Source organism: Mustela nivalis, assembly GCF_964662115.1.
Source record: "Mustela nivalis genome assembly, chromosome: 2".
NCBI lineage: Eukaryota > Metazoa > Chordata > Mammalia > Carnivora > Mustelidae > Mustela > Mustela nivalis.
In genome coordinates this window covers 178,889,669-178,910,308 of record NC_139021.1, presented here as the reverse complement: position 1 = coordinate 178,910,308, position 20,640 = coordinate 178,889,669, and positions in this window count along the sequence as shown.

Here is a 20,640-nt window from a genome sequence, read left to right as displayed (position 1 = left end):
CACCTTAGACTACAATTACCTGCTGGCTTACAGGTTTCCCCTTCTAAAATGTGAGTCCCATGGGGAATGAAAACACCATTTTAGTCCAAACACCTGGTACTGCATCTGGCTTACAGGGACCCAACTATATGGACCAAGTACATGAGGAAATTTACCTTAGTATTCTCCTAACAACCAACACAGACCTTAAGAGCCCTAGGGCCCTCTTCACAGCTTGCACAATATTGCCTCAACTCAACACTGGCTCCTACCTTGACTAAGTGGTCCTAGCTGAGAACACACAGCCCCTTTCTCCACCCTAAGGTCTTCTAACCAAAGATATACAGCAGGTTCCTCTAAAAGTGAAGAGAAAGCCAGCAGACTACCTGAAGTTTCCTCCTGAGCCTTGGTTGAATAGAGAATACAAGGGAGTTGAGATAGTTACCACATAGATGCTGACACTCACATGAAAATGCTAACTGATGTTCTTTTTTCCATAAACCACATGGCTTATGGCAGCTCTACGTTCTAGGGCTGTAGGTCTCTCACAAGGGCGGAAGCTATGCATTGCTACCCAAGGATGTGGGCATCTTTGGTGCTCTTCTTGGTGGATCTTTAAAAAAAAAAAATTTTTTTTATTTACTGATTTGAGAGAAAGCTGAGAGAGCACGAGCAGCGGGAGGGACAGATGGAGAGGGGGACAAGCAGACAAGCAGACTCCATACTGAGTGGGGGCCCTGACAAGGGGCTCCATCCCAGGACCCCGGAGATCATGACCTAAGTCAAAATCAAGAGTCAGACACTTAATCAACTGAGCTACCCAGGTGCCCTTTCCTGGTGGATCTTTTTTCTAAAACCAATGGGTGAGAAGGATCCCTTCCATATGGTCACCACAAGACAGCCCCTCAAGCCATGGCCTCACACCTCTGCCCTTTCTAGATTGTAGAAAAACTAAAGATCTGGTCTTCCAGCCCCCAGAGCATGAGGTTTTACTTGCTAAGTGCAGCTTTCAAAACACAGAGTGAATTCCTTCCTTCAGTTCTTGAAAGAGTCAAAAGAGAAAACCTTTTTAGTTTTGACAACCTCATTCCTTCGACTGGCAATCCTATTTTCGAACTTCTTGGCCAATTCATCTGGGATCAGGTTCTTTCCATAAGCATCCAAACAAATAAATAAACAAGTAACTTTCTTTTTAATGTTATATGAATTTTTAAAAGGCATGAACAAAATACCAACTGGATATGGCAATGTACATGCCAGACAAGAAATCCACAAAACAAACAGAAATCCCTGAGTGACAAATTAGTATCCAGTCTTGTTCCAAGTCCAACAACAAAGGACTGGGTTGGCCTTTGTGAGTATAAAGTGGGAAGTTTATAGTTGCTTTAGAGTTGAGGGTTTTGCTTTTGCTTGCTTATTTGGGGGGTTTAGTTTGTTTGCTTATGTGGCTTCTGGTTTTCATTTTTGGGGTCATCTGTGAGGAAAAAAGAAGTCGTCTTACTCTGTCATCTCCTCTTTGCAGGATCAGGGTCGGCTCCTATGTTCAATCCTGCGAAACACCAGCAAAATGTAGCAATGAATGACGTGGACAAAGAAGGACCATTCTCACTTTCGGAGAATCCGTGGCTCGCCTGAACTTTTCACCAAGACGTTCTTGATCAAGGACCGGAGTCAAGCTGCCCAAGCTAGAAGCCACTGGCCAAGCATGGGAAAATGGGAGACGTTTCACAGGTTTTCACGAGCCCTGCCTCTCCCGACTGCCATCCACCAACAACTTGAAGAACAAACTTAACTTTTCTAAACAAAAATAATTTCATCATTTTGTGTGGCATTAACACCCCGCTACCTCGATATGTTGTCTATATTTTTCTTGTTGACATCCAACCAATTCAGAGCTAAAAATCCATCCTCCAGTTTTTCTGTGGGTCGTAAATCATAAAAAGGTTATATTTTATGAAAGCTGAAGCTGAGAAGTAAACAGCATATTTATATCCAAAGAGTTTCATCCATTAAGCAGCAGTGACAGGGCCCTGTGGGCCAGAATCTAGTTTTCTTACTTAAAAAGCTTAGTTCTTTTGTAGACTCCTGCAGGGACCTATAACAGTTGGAATTGGGTTTTTTATGCCTTTGAGGCCTCTGAATGAATGTTACACTTTTCCATTATTTTCTTTTTTCTTTTGAGAAAACTAGGCTACCTGCTTATTGCCTAAAACCCACACCCTGTGATTGTACTGTCGTAAAATCTGTCTTCTGCTCCGTTCCTCCCGCGTCGTACCGACATCACCAAACTTTGTCTAGACTCGGTGTCCAGCAAGGGTGTGCTGCATTTACTGAGCTAGGGGAAGGCTCCCTGTGACCAACTGAGTTGACCGACGACACCCCTGAGCAAAACCTTGAACCGAGGGCTACCCGACAGCTTTGACCTCCCCTACCTTACGAAAAATAAAAATAAAAAAGTTTAAATCTTAATATCTCCCTGTTCTCACTCGAGAATGCCTGGAAGTCTCTTGACTATTTCACAAGATCGTACCTAGCTGAAATAAAAAAGGCCGAAGTCGGGATCCTGCGTTTCCCATCACTGCCCACTATTAAAATGTGAGTACGGCTGCCCCTTGGGCTATTAAAAGATGCGGCACCTGCCCTGTCTGCAAATGGTGTCATTCGCGGTCATGAATCTAGACCCAGATCTATGCCTAAATCTACATTACGGATGTAGATTTCCAGCACTATTCCATCAGGCAAATAAGTCTGGGTTCAGAGTCAGCAAAATGATCATCCTGAAACTAGCCCAATAATCACTAACAATTAAGAAAATGAGGTATCTGAGCTTCAGTCCTCTTTTTACCCACTTCGAACATATATTTGTTCTTTTGATGTCTCGTGTGAATAGGGGTGCTTTATCTGACTGCTGATGGGCTAAACAATGCGTCCGAGTTGTAATATAGAACTCAATTTGCTGAGACTATCATCTGAAAGGCCCGGACAATTTATCGAACACGGCAGATGAAAGAAAGAGAGGGGGAAAAAAATGTTAAAACTGACCACTTCTAAAATGAAGAAAATAGGGCAGTAAAGGGTATTGTAATATACTTTAATCTTCCTTAATGTAGAAAAATATGAAATGCCATTAAATCTTCCTTTGAAATGGATGTGGTCGCATGGCTTGAGCACCCAAATCTAGTTAATGAATCTATTGTTAAGGCAAATAAACAGGAAGGAAGCGGCGAAGGAGTGATCTGTGCATTATACGACTAATTCAGAAGATGAAAGGCAGAAAAATTAAAGTTAAATTCACATAAATATTAGAGCGAAGGAGAACAGTTGCAGATGTAACACAGGCAAGCCTGCGTCGCCCCTTGGTTGGTGCTGGGAACAAGCAGACACGTCCGGCTCGTGAGCGAAGTCGGGGAAGATGAAAGTGTTTCAAGGGGTCTGATAATTAACATTTTAAAAGGTTTTTCTTAATAAAAAATGATCTGACAATATAGAATTTAATCATTTTATTTGAAAAATTAAATTGATTGCAAGCGTTCATTTGTGTGGAAGCGGCGTTTACGGAATTTGGATGACCTTATCCAATCCGATCTCCACTTTAATCACTTTAAATGGAGCTGATATACCAAAAGAGAACTGGACGCGACAGAGATGCAAAGGCCAGTGATTTGGGAGAGATTAGCGGTCCTCCACGAGGGCCCACCGCGACCTGCGCAACCCGTCTCCTTTGTTGCCACCAGAACGTCAGGCCATGTGAACTGAGGCTGCTGGGGAGACGGGCTCTATCGGGGAGTCTCACTGCTGTCCCCATGCACCCCTGTGGGGAAACACGGCCTCGCAGGCATAACCTCTTCTCCGTGAAACAAAGAATATTCCGTCAAGTTAACACAGCACGGAAAATTCATCTTGGCTCACTTTAATCTATGAAGGATGCAAAGGTTTATTTCATCACTTTTAAAGCATCCGAACTGATCATTTATTCCAAGATCAGAGTACTGGAAGTCCTGTCCACAGACACTGTTTCATATTAAATGGAGCCCCTTCTTTTCAGGAATCACATACCCACTCTCTCCTTTCTCTGCTTTGGGCATTGTATGGGAAAACAGAGACATTCCCTGCCACCTGGCACTATGTGTTTAAGTAAACAGTGGAGATCAACTTGTATCCCAGAGCCCCAACTCCATATTCTTAGACAGAACACAAGACCTGGCTTGGGTCTAATGTCCCCTGTGGTCAGATCCATGGTCAAGGGACAGATCACACACAAACATAGCTGCGAGACATAGGGGAGGTGGGGGGTGGGGTGACTTGGCTCATAGTCATAAGACATCAGCCTTCTTCAGGCTATCACTCTGCTTATCCTCCACCAAGGTTGGACGGATACGGGCATGTACAGAGCAGGCTAATGTCTGACACTCTTCATTTGCTCCTCAACCAGTAACAGCCTTCACGTGAGGGCTGTGCCAGCACAGCGCTATCCTGCCTTGCTCAGTGGAGAGAAGGCAGGAGGGAGGCCAGGGGACAGCATCCCACTCCATGGTGGAGTAGCCCACTCATCAAAGCCAAGGCTACATGGTTCACCAGACCCACTTCCCAGAAAGCCCTTCAGCTCTGGCCATGCAGACTTGCCATCCACCCTAACAGGAGTGTCCCTTCTAGCCACACCCACTCCTCTGCCTGGGAGTCATGTAAGCACACGTAATTTCTCCATCACAGTACATTTCCAGTGATGGAAAGCCATAATCACAAGGCCTGGCGCCTAACAGTTGCTCAATAAGGGCACTTGTTTCTATTCCAGAAGGAAAAACAGACTGTGGTCAGGCACATGCAGGCTCCTAGGACACCAGCCCTCACGTGGAGCAGCGCTGATGCTACCACGGCAAGCCTTGGGCTTGTGGTCCAAGAACAGCCTCTTGATGCCAAGATGACCAGCAATTTCGGGTTGGGCACTAGCCAGTCCAACCTCACAGCAAAGCCTTGTTGTCCAGAGCCACAGACAAGGGCAGGCCACCCCCAAGTCTTGCTCTAGGCTGGGGCTCTTCTGAGTACTGAGAGAGTCTGTAGAATTTGATTTAAATTCATCTTCTACTGTACTTTTTTTTTTTACCATAACCGCATGCCTGCCGAAACTGAACACAGTGGAGATACTCGAATGCATTAATTAATGTGGCATCTCGTTTTTGAGCACATCTCAGAATAAATAGTCTCCTCGAGTACTGTTTAATTGATGAGTATCCTTCCATTTCAAGGTAAGCTATTTTTTAAATTACCATTTGCAAGAGGACTTATTCACTGCCATGGAAAAAGAATGATCTAACTTGAACTGGAGCTGAGGCCAGTAGAAGCTGCAAAGGTAACTCACAGACCCAAATTCAAAACAGCTTTATGGTTCTTATCGATCAATTTTAAAATACTGTGCATTTGAACTTCAAAAATAAATTTATACTGCCCTTTTTATCTGTTACATATGTTAGGGCTCCCAATAAAATTGTATTTTAAAAAAGATTAAAAGGCTCCTAACAAATTGCTAACAACAATAATTTTTCTTTTTAGGGTAAGTACGTGCCAAATGGTGCACAGAACATTTTTTAGAGGTTTTTTTGTTTGTTTGTTTGTTTGTTTGTTTGTTTTTACTATTTTTAGTGATTGTAACACTGGTTATCCAAATTCACATTTAACAGAGCTATCCACATGTTATCTGGCAAGCCTACCCACGGTCCAAACCAACTGACTCACCATATTGGGGTGTTTTTTGTTCTGCTTCCTTCAATTTGTTGGTTTGTGTTGTTAATGCTATGTGGGGTTTTGTTTGTTTGTTTTTCATTGGCTTGCCTGTCAGATCGCTAACCCTGGGCAGTCCTCAGTTCCCTCACACGAATGGGACAAGCAACAGTCGCCACTCCACCCACCTTGCAAACGGCCAAGATGTCACAAGATGACAAGAATCCAAAACGTGGAGCCACTAAGTGGGTAAAGCTCTGAACAAAGTCAGATGGGAAGAGTAAGGGCTTTCCCTGCGATATGACAGCTTCCTTTTAAAGGGCTACACTGTATATACACAGACTGAAAATTAAATACTTAATATGCAAACAGCCCCCATTAGCTTAAAGAGGAAGCCATCAGCATCCCGGCAGAAAAATCAGGCATCGCGCCCTGTAATGCATATCTACTCGCCATATCCCAGGGAGGACCCTCAACCCTGCCAGGCGTTGGTCCCCTTCATTCCACGGACCACAGTGTCTATGAACAGGGCTAATAGAAGGACTAAATGAATAATGTATCCCATAAACACTCAATGCTCGCCCTGTTCCCTAATTCACTAAGGTCGTGCTTAATCATCTCCAAAGGGGGAAAAAATATATACATGTAAGTAAGCAAAAAACAAAAAGAAAAATCTGACTTTACTAGAAATAAACTAAAAATAAAATTACACCAAGGCATCATACTTATGAAACTAGCAAAGGTTTTTTTTTTTAAGGATTTAAATGACATTATTAAAAAGCTTAAAAAAATGTTCATAAATATTCAACAAATGAAGAATGGCTAAATAAACAGAAAGAGAATGGTTAAACATGCGGATAATGATTAAGTTATGGAATTTTTAAAGAAAAGAGAAAGGCTCTTACATCAGTTATGGAATTCCTTATATTATACGTCGTAAGAAGTCCTGTCAAATGACGCATCGTGAGGTAGAAGACTATCTAATGGCGGGAAAAATTATCACAGTGATTCCCATGAAAGCAGTTTCAGATGTTGTACACAGTATGATTATGTCATAATCCACGGACCCATGGATATCATCGCAAGTAAAACAAAGACTGGAAGGAAGTGCATCGAATGCTAACAGGAATTATCTCCAGATAGGGAGTGGTTGCGGGTGATGTTTATTTTCTTCTTTGGGTATGTTCTATTTTCCACATTTTCTTTAATGATGACCATATTAGATATTTGTAACAACAACAACAAAAAATGGTCGGGGTGCTTGGGTGGCCCAGTCAGTTAAGCATCTGCCTTTGGCTTGGGTCATGGTCCCAGGGTCCTGGGATGGAGCCCCATAGGAGGCCTACTTCTCCCTCTCCCTCTGCTGCTTCACCTGCCTGTTCTCTCTCTCTCTCCCTCTCTCAAATGAATAAATAAAATTTTTTTAAAAATTGGTTAAAAAAAATGCAATACTGAAATACTGGGAAGTAAATACGGTTTAGGAGGAGATTAGAGAATGTTCGGTGTGCGTGTGTGCGTGTGTGTGTGTGTGTGTGTGTGTGTGTCTAACAGTCTCCTTCCCCCCCACCCACCACCTCCCTCTCCTCTTCTCTCCTTCCTTCCCCCCCTCCCTCCCAGGGGAAATGGTGGGTTCCAGTTTCTTCCAACACACTATATTCCGCGAGGGCCTACGGAAGTCCTGCGTGATGGACAGAGTGGTTAGGGACTGCCGATGTTCTATTTTGAAACCTCCCGCCCTGAACATCTCGGGGCCACGCCATCCACTACCACTGCTCCTTTAGCCCTCACAGACAGCCTCCATTCATCCAAAGAGCTGCCAGCTGCCCTTAGAAAAGGGGAACCCACTCCAGCTCCAGAAACACCAACAGAGTTCAAGTGGGACGCTTCCAGGCCATTTTCTCTAAACCTGTACCAAGGCCCAGTAACTATATTCTGTGCTCATTCTCCAAAACAAGATGTCCTGAGCACCAAACCTCAGGGTGCCATCACGGAGCCTTCCGTCAGAGGGGACTGCTGACCCCAAGTTCCAACACCCCAAGAGGCAGGAAGACTGCTGTTCGAATGGAGATGGGCACATGGTACAGTGAGCACTAGGGAAGAAGAAAAAGGTGCCTCTGAGTCTGGGAAGGCTTCGTGAGGGGAAGTCTGGGGACAGCTGGAGGGCGCCGAGTGGGGAAGAGGATTCCAGACCAAGGCACGTGCAAAGCCACCACCAAACACAAGACCGTGGCATGTCTGCGACCCTGTGGGTGTTTAATGTGGGATCGGAGAGATTCGCCTGGACCACCCCATGCAGAGCCCTGAATATTCCACTAGGAAGCCCCGCTTTCTCCCAGCCACATTATGGAGGAGATCGGCCCAGGACCAGCTCTCTCCGCATGGGCACTCAATCGCGCTGTCCCCTTTCCTGCCTCTCGCACTCAGGGAGAAACCCATCTCAGAACCCCAGTTTCCAGATGGTCACGACAAAGGGGTTTGTTCGAACCCCAGGTCATGGAGGGTTCCGAGTAACAGCCATCCATCATCCCCCCTAACCCACGCCACCAGGAGAGCCATCCCTCCGGAACACCAGGCCGTAAGATGCTCACTGCCTTTTCTAAAGCCCTGCAAGCCCCCAGCCCGGGCTCCAAAGGAGATGCTTGTCTGGACAGTGGCTGAAAGTCATCTGCTGCCTGCGGTCTCCAGAGGAGTGGGCGTGGCCTCTCGCCACATCAGGGGGCGCCTGGAGAGGCCTGTACGCCCCTCCCCCACCCTCCCCGGGACGAGGCCTGCCTCCTGCCTCCCGCGATGCACAGCAAGTCGGACAGAGCAACACAACGCCCCACCATGAACTTCTCGCCGGCACTGGCCCTGCCTCCTTTAAATCCGATTGCAATCTTCGCAGCCCGACACCGCCCGAAACAGAAGGCTCGCTGATGGCTGGAAGATGGCTTCGGTGAAAGTAGAGCTCATTTCAGAAAATCAAAGCAAAGAAAAATATTGAACACAATTCAGAGGCATAATGCATTATTATGGGCTTTTATGGATTTTATGTATAATTTCATGTAAAGTTAAGAGGCTGAAGCGATCTCTTACACTCAGCTGTATTATCAGCCCAGCACCAAACAATGTCCCACATCTTATTATGTTCACAGTTGACACACTATTAGAGAAATGTGCAGCTGTCTTACTCTGCTATTCATTTCCTCATTACTATTTTATAAATATATGATTAACAGTTATTGCAGCTGCCTAATTCACATTTATTGCAAATGCAACGCCACAAATGAATGCTCAAAGCAAAGAGATGTGGTTTTAGAGTAATTTAAATTTTACAGTTCCATTTACCCTGCCTTTTAATTTACTGCATAATGACCCCATTAGAATAAAGCACATCTGGAAGTTCTTTGGGGAACATTTAATTTTCTGTGGCTTCAGTACTAACAGAACTTCTACCATAAAGCCCACAGATGCCTTAAAGACTGTACAAATTCCCACATTTTATGCCAAGATGCCGGTTAATTGTACAGATGAGACAACCACGCAAGGCGCAGAGATGCGCTTCCTGGTAGGAAAAAGTGAGGACGCGGACCCGAGACCCGCTCTGTGCAAAGTTTGCGTGTCCAAAACCTGAGATCTGCTCACCTACTTTCTGATCGCCGTTTAGACCCATCCCTTCCCGGGGAAAGAGGCCACGTCGGGCTGTGTGCTCTCCCTGGGGCAGTCTCCCTTGCCTTTTTCACACACAACTTTCTCCCGGACCGTGGAAGGGAGAACAAGGCAATCTGCCCGAGCTTGGTAAGCCCGGGAAGGCCAGCGTGTTGGCGGGGCCCGGCCTGGCCCTCTCTGGCGAGGCTGCAGAGGCCTCCGGATTCCAGCAGGCCACATGAACCGAACCATCTGGAGTATTCGAAATTGACTTGAATATTCAATACAGATCACTGCCGCAGAACTCACGGATGAGAAGTAATGCGAATCCGTTGCCATTGATTGGCTAATTTATGTTCTACAACTAATCGAAGCACAAATCTCATTAGCCACAGGTCAGTAAGGCTTGGAGAGAAAAAGACAATCATTTTGGTAACCTAGTTGGCTGTAAAGACACAATTAGAAGCCCACCGGTTTTCTAGGCTTTTCTGCCCATCCTCCCACCTGGCAGGCGGACGACGAAGGGAAAGAAAGGTAGGTCTTGCCCATGGCTTGGCCAGTCACTGCAAGAGATCTTCAGAGGTAATGATCTGACACGCTTCTTTCATCTAACGCAGCGATAACACACATGACTCTATTGTTTCCAACAAAAATAAAGCCCGTAAGCGACTGAGGAGTCCAGTGCTCTCTTACCTGGTCCATACTTAAAAGCACTGGGGCAAATGTTAAGTATTTCGGGGGACAGGGGGTGAGGGCACTGGCCAAGGCTTTCTATATTCTAACGTTGCACACATTTAAAAATCCATCTTCGTAAAGCACGGAGAAGCCATGCATTATCGAATTAGGTTTTGCAATTAAAGTCCACTCACTGTAAGCCAGAGACTGTCTTCATCCCTGGAGCCTCTCAGATCAATCTGGGGCAGACATTTTTAACCAAACTTAAATATGGAAGCTGACAGGAAAACAACAGAGGGAGGGAGCAGAATTCTGTCTTAAGTACACAGTAAGATGCAAAATCCCCAGTAGAGATCAAATTCGCGATTTCCGACAGCAAGCTCCTCAGGCTCATCTCTGTTGCTGATCTCATTAGGATGGCATTTTTAAAAAGTCACACGGTTTCACCAGTGTTGGCATAAGCAGAGACCCAAGCCTCCCGCCTCACGTGGTCCCTCTACCTCCTTTGTCACATAAAACAATAGATCAAATCGGGACCTTTGCTAAATGACCAGGAACAGAACCCAAACAGAGATTTTTCTGGATACACAAAATGAAAAAACAGCACATCAAATTCCAAATGTTTCCACTGACCCATCTCTTCGCGGTCACCGCCATGTCACACTGGGTCTGTGAGAGGCGCTCCTCTGAGTCTGTCAGGGCCTCTTTCAGGGACGTTAATCCACGTTTAATTGAAACAGTGGACTAGCCACGGTCCTTCAGGTCCATTATGTGGGAGAGCAGGGCGTTTTCAACACACCCAGAAGGAAAGATCGCAGAGGGCTGGGAACCAAAGAACAGTCGAGCCACCTTCCCCTACTGGGGCCTGATCCTCCTTCCACGGAGCAAACAGCCGTCACTCTAAAACTGCCCTAAACTTGAAAGAACACTCTACATTTTCATTACTTTATTTTACTTCATTGAAAATTCCCTAGAACAGTGGGTTAAGCATCTGCCTTTGGCTCAGGTCATGGTCCCAGGGTCCTGGGATCAAGTTGCTGCGCAGAGAGCCTGCTTCTCCCTTCTGCGCTTCTCTCCTGCTCATGCACACTTGTTCTCTCTCTCTCTCTCTCTCTCTCTCTCTCTCGGCTCTCTCTTTCTCTCTCAATAATGAAATCTTAAAAGAAAAAAAGAAAGGAAGAAAGTTCTCTAGAACTATGAATATGTCAAAGGACTAATTAGCCCCCTCCTGCTGTCTTTGTCCTCAAAGTGTCCCCGTACCTATAGAAAATAGAATGATCCCCCGAGCTCCACATCCCTACAGATAGGTAAACTGCCTTGAGATGAAACCTCACCGACATCCCCCATCCCAGCAGCTTTATTTTTATGCTAACGAGTTTAATAACAGCAAACACCGAACAACACCGAACATCACACATTAGGTGGGAATGCAGATTCCCAAGAATCTCTACTCTCACATCCCCTTACCAGAAACGCCGGGCTCTGTTCTTTTTCATACACGAACATGCTGGAAGAGCGTTCTCTTTTACATTTAGTACCCCACCCACCCCCGTTTTCGCAGGACATCCCCAAACCTGTACGATCGCTGAAGGAAGCTGCGATCCCTTTTGAGCTCTGCTCCCCTCTTTTCACCCACCTGCATCCCCCCACCCCCATAGGCCAGTTTGTACTCGCTGGTGACAGTGCGCAGGGATCCCTTCATCCCCCGCCTTCCAGGGGCCAATCTGGGACTGCGGCTGCAGCTGGTCCAGCCCTAACCACCCCGTAACCGCCGCAGCACTCTATTTCTATTCTTGTTCTTAATTATGTAATACCTGACCCACAGAAGAACACACAGAACACGTAAGCTTGAAGCCTAATTGTAACACGCGTGTCCTGACACCCGCCCTCACCTGGAGAAACCACACAACCAGTAGTGTTAACGCCCCCTGTTTGTTCCGTCCTAATCACCCTTTGCCTCCCCAAAAGGATCTGAATGGTGTATTTACCATTTTACCATCTAAACAGTAGTCTTTCGTGTTGACTGGTTTTTTCATTTCATAAAAAATAGCATTTTATGCTATATGATCTTCCGCAGTCTGCTTTTCTCGCTCAAGACTCCCAATATTCACATATGTGTCTGGGGGGAGCTGTGTGACATCCATTTTCACGTATGTATAATATTTCCCAGCCTACAGAACCATCCTCTTATCAGTGGCTGGCAGGGTGGTTTCCAGCCCGTAGTGCTCTGACAGTCCTCACAGCACGTGCCCTGCTATGTGTGAACGCGAGTCCCTCTGAGGGATCCACCGAAGAGCGGGATTGTGGGGACGCACGTGCTCCGCTTTCCAAGATTATGCCATCGTGTTTTCCAAGTGCTCTTCCAACGTACTCTCTCATCAGCAACATATATGAGTTCCCAATCTCCACAGCTTCACCCACGAGAGACACTGTCGGACTTCTCGACTTCAGTCAGCCTGGCAAGTACAAAATGCTAGACCTTTGTGGGGCTTTTGTGGATATGTGCTGGTGCCTAAATACAGTCATATCTTTATTATTTTAAGGTGATGAGTAATACTTAGGAAAAAAAACAAAAAAAGAAAGAAAACTTGAGTGACTGCTTGTATAAAACAAGTAGGATTAGTTGTAGAAGATTACTGTTGGTTTATAAAGCTTTTTTCCCCAGATTTATTGAGACTGTACAAGTTTAAGGTGTATGATGCGATGATTTATGTACACATTGTGAAATTATCACCACAATAAGGTTAGTTAACACATCCATCACCTCACAGAGTTCCTCTGTGGCTTTAATTTGCATTTTCCTAATTACAAATGAAGATGGAGCATCTTTTCACATGTCAACTGGCCAATCCAATTTATTCTTCTGTAAAAGACCCACTCATGTCTTTCAACCATGTTTCTATTGGGGTTTTTTTTCTTACTGATTATTTTCCATCTGTCTATATTCCATTTATTAATCTTACATCTTGTCTAAGTGTTTGGTAAAACAAGTTCTGAATTTGAATGTGGTCTAACTCACCAACATTTTGTGTTTTGCTTAAGAAACCCTATCCAACACCAAAGTTGTGAAGCAGTCTCCTCTATTTCCTTTTTAAAATATTTAAGTTTTGCCTTTCATACGTAATCTACCCAGGATGGATTTTGACACATGGTGTGAGGTAGGGATCCATTCGGTTTCTCCCACATGGTTAACCAGCGTTCCCTGCGCTTTTTACTGAGTAGACCATGTCATTCCCCATGGTCTGTGGTGCCACATATGCCTGGTCTTCTTCTGGGCTCTACACCCTTTCCTCAGACTGCCGTCTGTGGCTGGGCCAGGACCACACCACCACAATGACCACAGCTTCTAATAACCCTTGTTGTTGGATAACTTTTGTTCCCTCCCCCTGATTCATGCACAAACTTTTATTTGGTTATTTGGCAAATGGGTTTGGCAGACCTATTTTCCTGCAGGGAAAAGAAGGAGGAGGAGGAAGAAAAGGAAAAGAACAGTAGCTGATTTCTACATATTATGAACTTGACATACATTATCCCATTTAAACCACAATAACTCTGCAGAGCAGAGAATTATTTATTTTACCTTTATCTATATATTCAAAAATTGAAGCTCAAAATTGTTTAATGACTTGCCAAATACACACACCAAAAAGCAGCAAAGATACACATCGTAAAGCAAGTCTTTTGGACTCTTGAGCCAATGCTCTTTTAGCTTCACTGGGAAAGCCCGGATTCCCAGAACCATGTTTCGAATCTCCTTTGTCGATGCCACTGGACTTCCAGAGACCTCTTCTCTGCCCTGCTTGGGAACTGCAGCTGTGTGTCTGAGGCCAGGCCTCAGCTTAAGGGCTCCACAGTGGGACTTGGGTCCTCTGCATCCCTGCCCCGATACATACCCCTCCCCACCCTCGAACATGCTGTCAGCCTGGCTGTCCTTTGTCGGGCATTTCTCTCTAATTGTGAAGCATTTTCTGCTCAACCCAGATTGTGGAGGGAACAGGAGGAAACAAAGTGGAAGCTATTCCAGATAAGATTCAACTTCCTGACTATACCTTTTGCCAAGCAACTCAAGAAAATGCCCACGAGGGAACCGCCACTGTCCTTTTCAAATGAGATCGGCTGAGCTCTCTGCTCACATAATAAACCCAACTGGCCTGGCGGATTCACTGGCATTAATTACGTGGTTGAGGTTAAATATATTTTATGGACAAAAGCAATGATAGACGGGTTCTTCATACAAAAGATTTCAGCTCATTTGAGATTTAACCATTTTTAAATTTAATAATTAAAAAAAAAGCCACAATTGTAAAGGTCAGATCTAATTCCGCTGCCTATTATGAGCTGCCAAACCCAAAGCCGCAGCTCAGAGCCAGCTGAGGATGACTCAGGACTGGGGGAAGAGACAGCTGTACCAGAAAGGGCAGGCCTCCGTGTGCGACTGAGGGTTCGTGCACCGATCGCTGCGTCAATTAGGGCTGGTCTCATTTCCTGGCTGTAAAAGTCTAATTTACTTTTCCAATTTTATCACAGTGTTTTCCCTTTCAGCATTCATCTACTGTCCCGATTTCCTTTGCCAATGGCCATGTCCATATCTGTGAATTTATTTTTATACCATCTTAGGAGGCCTACCATTATGTTTCCAAACCAATTAAAACCATAGCAGAACACTACGCATGGTAGCACAGCAGGTTAATATGTAAACATATGCTGACTTGCTGGACACTAAGCCATTGCAGAAAACCAGTCCAAACGTGTGAGGTACCGGGAGCCATGACCCTGAAACCCACCCCTCCAGAAGCACTTCCCACAGGCTCTTCTGTTTCTTTGCTCCCTCTTTAAGAGATGAGGCAAGGTGACCCACAGAAATCAAGCCATTTCAATCACACCGCTAATGAGAACAGGTCCGTGAGCCTCACCCCCACTCCAACACCTTACTGCACAGATCTAAAGCTCCTGGTGACTGGACAAGGATGAGTGTTCTACAGAGGAGGAAGGAAGGACCTCCACACCCCAGGACTCTGAATGCAACCCAGAACTCGGCCCTCAAAGCCCAAGCTCCCGTGTGGAATGGATGTGGAATGGTTGTGAAGTTCGTTCTACTCCTTGCCCCCAGTGGACACTCGCAGTAAAAATGCGGAGAGTCCAGCTCCGCCCACCAGGCTGGGCAGAAGGCTCCAGTGGAAAACTTTCTGAAATCCTCCAAGAGCTCACTTAAGCAAAACTGTGAAAAGTACCATGCACGATAAACGCAATCCATTAAAACATACGGCCACCAAGATTTCCTTTGGAATTGCTGCCATAACCTCTCTGCTCCTACTCTTGCCCCAGTCTGGGGGATTCATTCTCCGCTCTCTAGCCAGAATAATGTTTCTAAAGTGCAAATCTGATCATTTCTCCTGCGCCCCCACCCCCCGCTACATGGCTTTGGGAAATCATCCAGTTTCCTTGGCCTGGCACACAGACATTCCAGGATATGGCCTCTATGGCCCCTCCCCTCTTCAGGGCCCAGCCTGGTTCAAGTGTTCTCTCAAAGTGCTGGGTCTAAGCACCGGCTGAGCCCTCGCCCTGGAACATACTTCCTGCGGCTGCTCCTAGTAAAGCCCTGCCCATTACTTAGTAAGGGCTTCACAGACACCAGGGCCCCTACGAAGCATTTCATCCACATGATCTGCTTTAATTCCCAACACCCCAAATAGAAATCTACAAAGACAAAAAAAGAAAAAGAAAGAAAAAAAAAAAAAAGCTGAGGCCCGGAGATGCCAGGTGATTTATCCATAGTCCCACAACCAGTTGAGGCCAAGCTGGGCTGCTGCTGGCCACCGCTACCCACCCCCTACCCAAGGAGCTGGAGAGGGGAGAGGTTCTCCTCTGTGCCCATACACAGCTTCCTGTGCTGTGCTGTGCTGTGCTGTGCTGTACTCTCTGATTAACCACCATAAAGTAGCCCCTGAAAGCAGCGTCTCTGCTGCCTGGTCTTTACGTCCCAGCTCCAGCCAACATCTCGCACATCACAAGTGCTCAGTTAATATGTGCAAAAACAATGAAAGAACCATTGGGAAAGATACTGGGAAATGGATTTGTTACATAACGGCCACAAGGGAACGCCACAGACCTGTGTGCTGTGTAGTTATTCCAGAGAATACCGGTGGTGCATCATGTATGTAGGTACCCAAGTGAGAGCCTAAAAACTGGGAAGATTGTCCTGGGGTCCCCAGCTCCTCTCCTACTGACACCCAGCATGCTTTCTGGTTAGCTGTCAGTGTCATCACCAGTATCACTGGAGCCCAAACTTGAGTATTCTAATAAACATATTATTAGAAAGATAAATCAGTTGCCCAACTTAATGTTTTTAAGACACATGCATGCAAATTGCATTTATCCAGATGTGTAGCAGGCCCGTGCCAAACCATTTAAAACATAAAACAGATAAGTTCCTTAAGCCTAATTTTCAGCTTCCCAAAGATCAGTCCTCGGCAGATGGCTGGGCAGATGAATGCTGTAGAAAAATTAAGGGCTGTCTGTATCTTTCAAATTGACATGCAGAGCAGTTGGGTTCTGCTAGAAACTAAGAATGACCACAAAATGTAATTATGATTGTAATGAGAATGGGTTAAGCTTAAACTATTTCTCATTTTCATTGCAGTCACTGCCACAAGATGGAGTGGAGATTAATGCCAGGCCATTTCCTGTGCTTGTTATACCCTTTGTCATTAGAATAAAACATCATAATTTGAGCATCTCATGTATACTGAGAAGGACGGCCGGGGAGGGGTGACCACACTGGCCAAACCTCCGTGCTCTGGTAGCTCCTCTGCAGCTGGAGGCCTCGGGGGTGCTGGGGCAGAGTCACTGTCACCCAGGCCATCCCTTGCACTTCAGCATTCTGCAGGCTGGGCTCAGAGAGAGCCTCAACCCTCCAACAGTAGAATGGGGATAACAAGGCAGCAGTCTTTCACAGAGATAGAGTTTACAAACGGCTCTGCATCCTGTAAAGCAGTGCTCAAGTGCGAGAGAGGAAGACGCTGAGATCTGAGCTCACCGCCCAGACCAACATCCCCGCCTGTGTGAACCTGGTCAGGACAGCTCTGTGAGCTTCCCTCCCCATCTGCAAAAGGGGGATAAGACCACTCACTGCATTAGGGTTTTTGTGAAAAGTAAATGAGACAGTGACTTTAACGTGCAGAGAATGGGGCCCGACACATATGCAGTGCCCTTGGAATGGCGGCTGTAATTGTGGATGATGGTCATTGTCAATGCCATCATCTTCCTCCTCATTATTAAATGTGGATTCCCTAATATGCTAACGAGGCAAGTAACAACACCGAGGATTGTTCACTCCTGGGGGATGTTCATCACAGAACTCCTTGTGCCCATAGAATCTTACCCAGAGGTCCCCACAGTTTCACCGCTGCTTGTGGAGTTGCTCTAGTTCAAGCAGGAATGGGGGCCTCCGGGCTGACCATGCAGATCCAGTCCCCCACAGCTCCTGATCATGCAACTCTGGCGGGGCCAAGTGCTTAGCAAACACATTGATTAATCGGGATCTCACAACCTGTGTCTGCGGCCTGGCTCCCTGAACTCCTCCCCATCTTTGGTGGGTCTCCGCTAGGCTTGCCTCTATTTGACACCCCCACCACAGGCCCCAAAACAGAGTTAGTCGCTGTCCCTTGTGGACTGAACTCTCACTTGGCAGCCACCTGTTTTCACAAATTTGTACAATAATTATTACCAGCTCCCAGATTTTCCTCCCCCGGAAAAGAAACCTTGCACCCCCCAGTCCTCTTCTCCCACCAGCATCTGGTAACTGTGAAACTACTTTCTATCTTCACGGATTTGCCTATGCTGGACAGTTCATATAAATGGAATCATGCACAATGTGGTCTTGCGTAACTACCTTCTTTTACTCAGTGTCATGTTTTCAAGGTTCCTCTGTGTTGTAGCTTGTGGCAGTTTGCTCATCCTTCTTATTGCCAAAGAAGCATCCATTGTATGGACATACCATATTTTGTTTATCCATTTGTCAGTTGACGGATATGTGAGTTTCCACTTTTTAACCATTATGAATGACGTCACTATGACCATCCATGAACACATTTTTATGTGGATGTTTGCTTTCAGTTCTCTTGGGTGTGTACCTCACAAGGAATTGGTAAATCACAGGGTAGCTCTATGTTTAACATTTGAGACATTGTCGAACTCTCTTCCAAAGCAGCTGCATTATCTTATATTCTTACCCACCAGTGTACACGAGTCCCGATTTATCCATATCCTTGTCAACACCTGTTATTTTCTTATGGCAGCCATCTTAATGTGGGCAGGTGATATCTCATTGTGGTTTTGGTTTTAATTTCTCTAATGATCAGTGAAGTTGAGCCTCTTGCCATGTGCTTGTTGGCCATACATATATCTTCTTTTGGGGAAATATCTGCTTAAGTTCTTTGCCCATTTTTTAATCAGGCTGTTTGAATTTTTGTTGCAGAGTTGTGGGAGTCCTCTCTATATTCTGGATGCGAGGCCCTTACCAGACATACAACTTGCAGGTATCTTTCCCCATTCTATGTGTTCCCTTTTTTAATAGGGTCCTTTGAAACACAAAAGTTTCTAATTTTGGTAGGATCCAATTAATTTTTTCTTGGATTGCTTAGGGCTTTTGGTTTCATATCTAAGAAACCATTGCTTGGGTACCTGGATGGCTCAATCGATTGAGCATCTGCGTTTGGGTCCTATCATGATCCTAGGGGCGTGGGATCAAGTCCCATGTTGGGGGGGGGGGGTCCCTGCTCAGTGGGGAGTCTGCTTCTCTCTGCTTCTCCCCCAACTCGCTCGCTCTCTCAAATAAATAAATGTCTTTTTAAAATTGCTTAATCCAAGATCACAAATATTTGTGCCTATGTTTTATCCTGAGAGCCTTGTAGTTTTATCTCTTACGTTTAAGTCTTTTATCCAATTTAAATTAATTTTATATATGGAGTGAGGTAGGAATCCCACTTTATTCTCTTGTGTGTAGATACCCAGCTGTCACAGCATCATTTGTTGAAAAGACTCTTATTTCCCCACAGAATGGTCTTGACACTCTTGCCAAAAGTTAATCAACTATGAATGTATGAATTTATTTCTGGACTCTCAATTCTAGTTCATTTTTCTCTACGTCTATTATTATGCCAGCTCCCGACTCTCCTGGATACTATTGCTTTATAATACATTTTGAAGTCATGAAGTATGAGTCCTTCAACTTTTTTTTCTTTTCTCAAGATTGTTTTAGCTCTTCTGGGTCTCTTGCAACTCCATATGAATTTTCAGATCAGCTTGTCAATTCCTGCAAAAAAAGCCAGCTGGGATTTTAATTTGGATTATGTTTAATCTATAGGTTATTTAGACAGTAGTTACCATTTTAACAACATTAAGACTTGTGACCCATGAATGCAGATATCCTCCATGTAAGTCTTCTTTAAGTTCTGTCAATGATATTTGTAGTTTTCACTATACATGACCTATAATTCTTTTGTTAAATTTATTCCTAAGAATTTTTTAATTTTTGAGGCTATAAGTAGGTGGACTTATTTTCTTTCTTTTTGTTGTTGTTGTTGTTGTTTTTCGGGTTTTGGTGGGTTTTGTTGTTTTGGGATTTTTTTGGTGACACTGGTGGGTGGACTTATTTTCTTAATTTCATTTTTGGATTGTTCATTGCCGGTACATAAAGACAATTTTGTGGATTCTGGATCAATCTCTGTATATAGATTATACAAGATCATACAAGATTATATCATCTTCAAAAAGAGACACTTTTACTCCTTTTTTCTCTACTTGGATACTTCTTATTTCTTTTTCTTTTGTAATTACTCTCATTGCACTTGAAATCTGTCCTTCCAACTGAACCATGGGATCCTTGAGACAGGGAGCTTGTCTTATCTTGTCATACCTCAGTCTTGCTATAGGACCTAATCAATGATAAATGTCTAATAAATGGATATAAGGAGATAAGAGTAAGAATCTCACTTTAAAAATATGAAGTTTTCAAAAGATTTTCTCACCAAACATAACATGTTTTTTGATATCTTAAAAGATGAAGAACCAAATACCACCAGGAATAAATTAATGAGAGCTAAACATAGCTTCTAGGAAATACAGGACATAAAGACACAAGTGAAATGACATCACAAGAAAGCAGACAAAGCCAGAATGTAGAACATTCTATGGACCAACTGATCAATTTTTCTAACAAGACAATGGTTTGTGGGAAAAAGGTATGTGGATGAGAGTATTCTAGAATAAAAGATAACTGGAATATTCTATCATTTGCTTAAAACTATAGACACAGCCCCCTGAGGCTGACCTTCTATCAGGCCCCTCCCTATGGAGAGACTGGGCTTCCCAGGCCCCGGGAGAGCAGGATGAACAAACAAGAGAAGGAATAACGTGGTGACTTCCCAGCTGAAGCTTGAAAAGCCTTTGCATGTTCCTCCATCCCTTTCCCAAGAAATGGGCTCTTTCTTCAACATGGGTCTGAGGGTAAAGAGTGAAGCCAATCCATGTGGGGTGTGGAACTTGAGCCAAAAAAGATACCTTTGTGGTCAGAAGCCACTGAGATTTAAAGGTCATTCATTATGACCTATCCTAAGCTGATTGATATATCCTAAGCTGACTGAT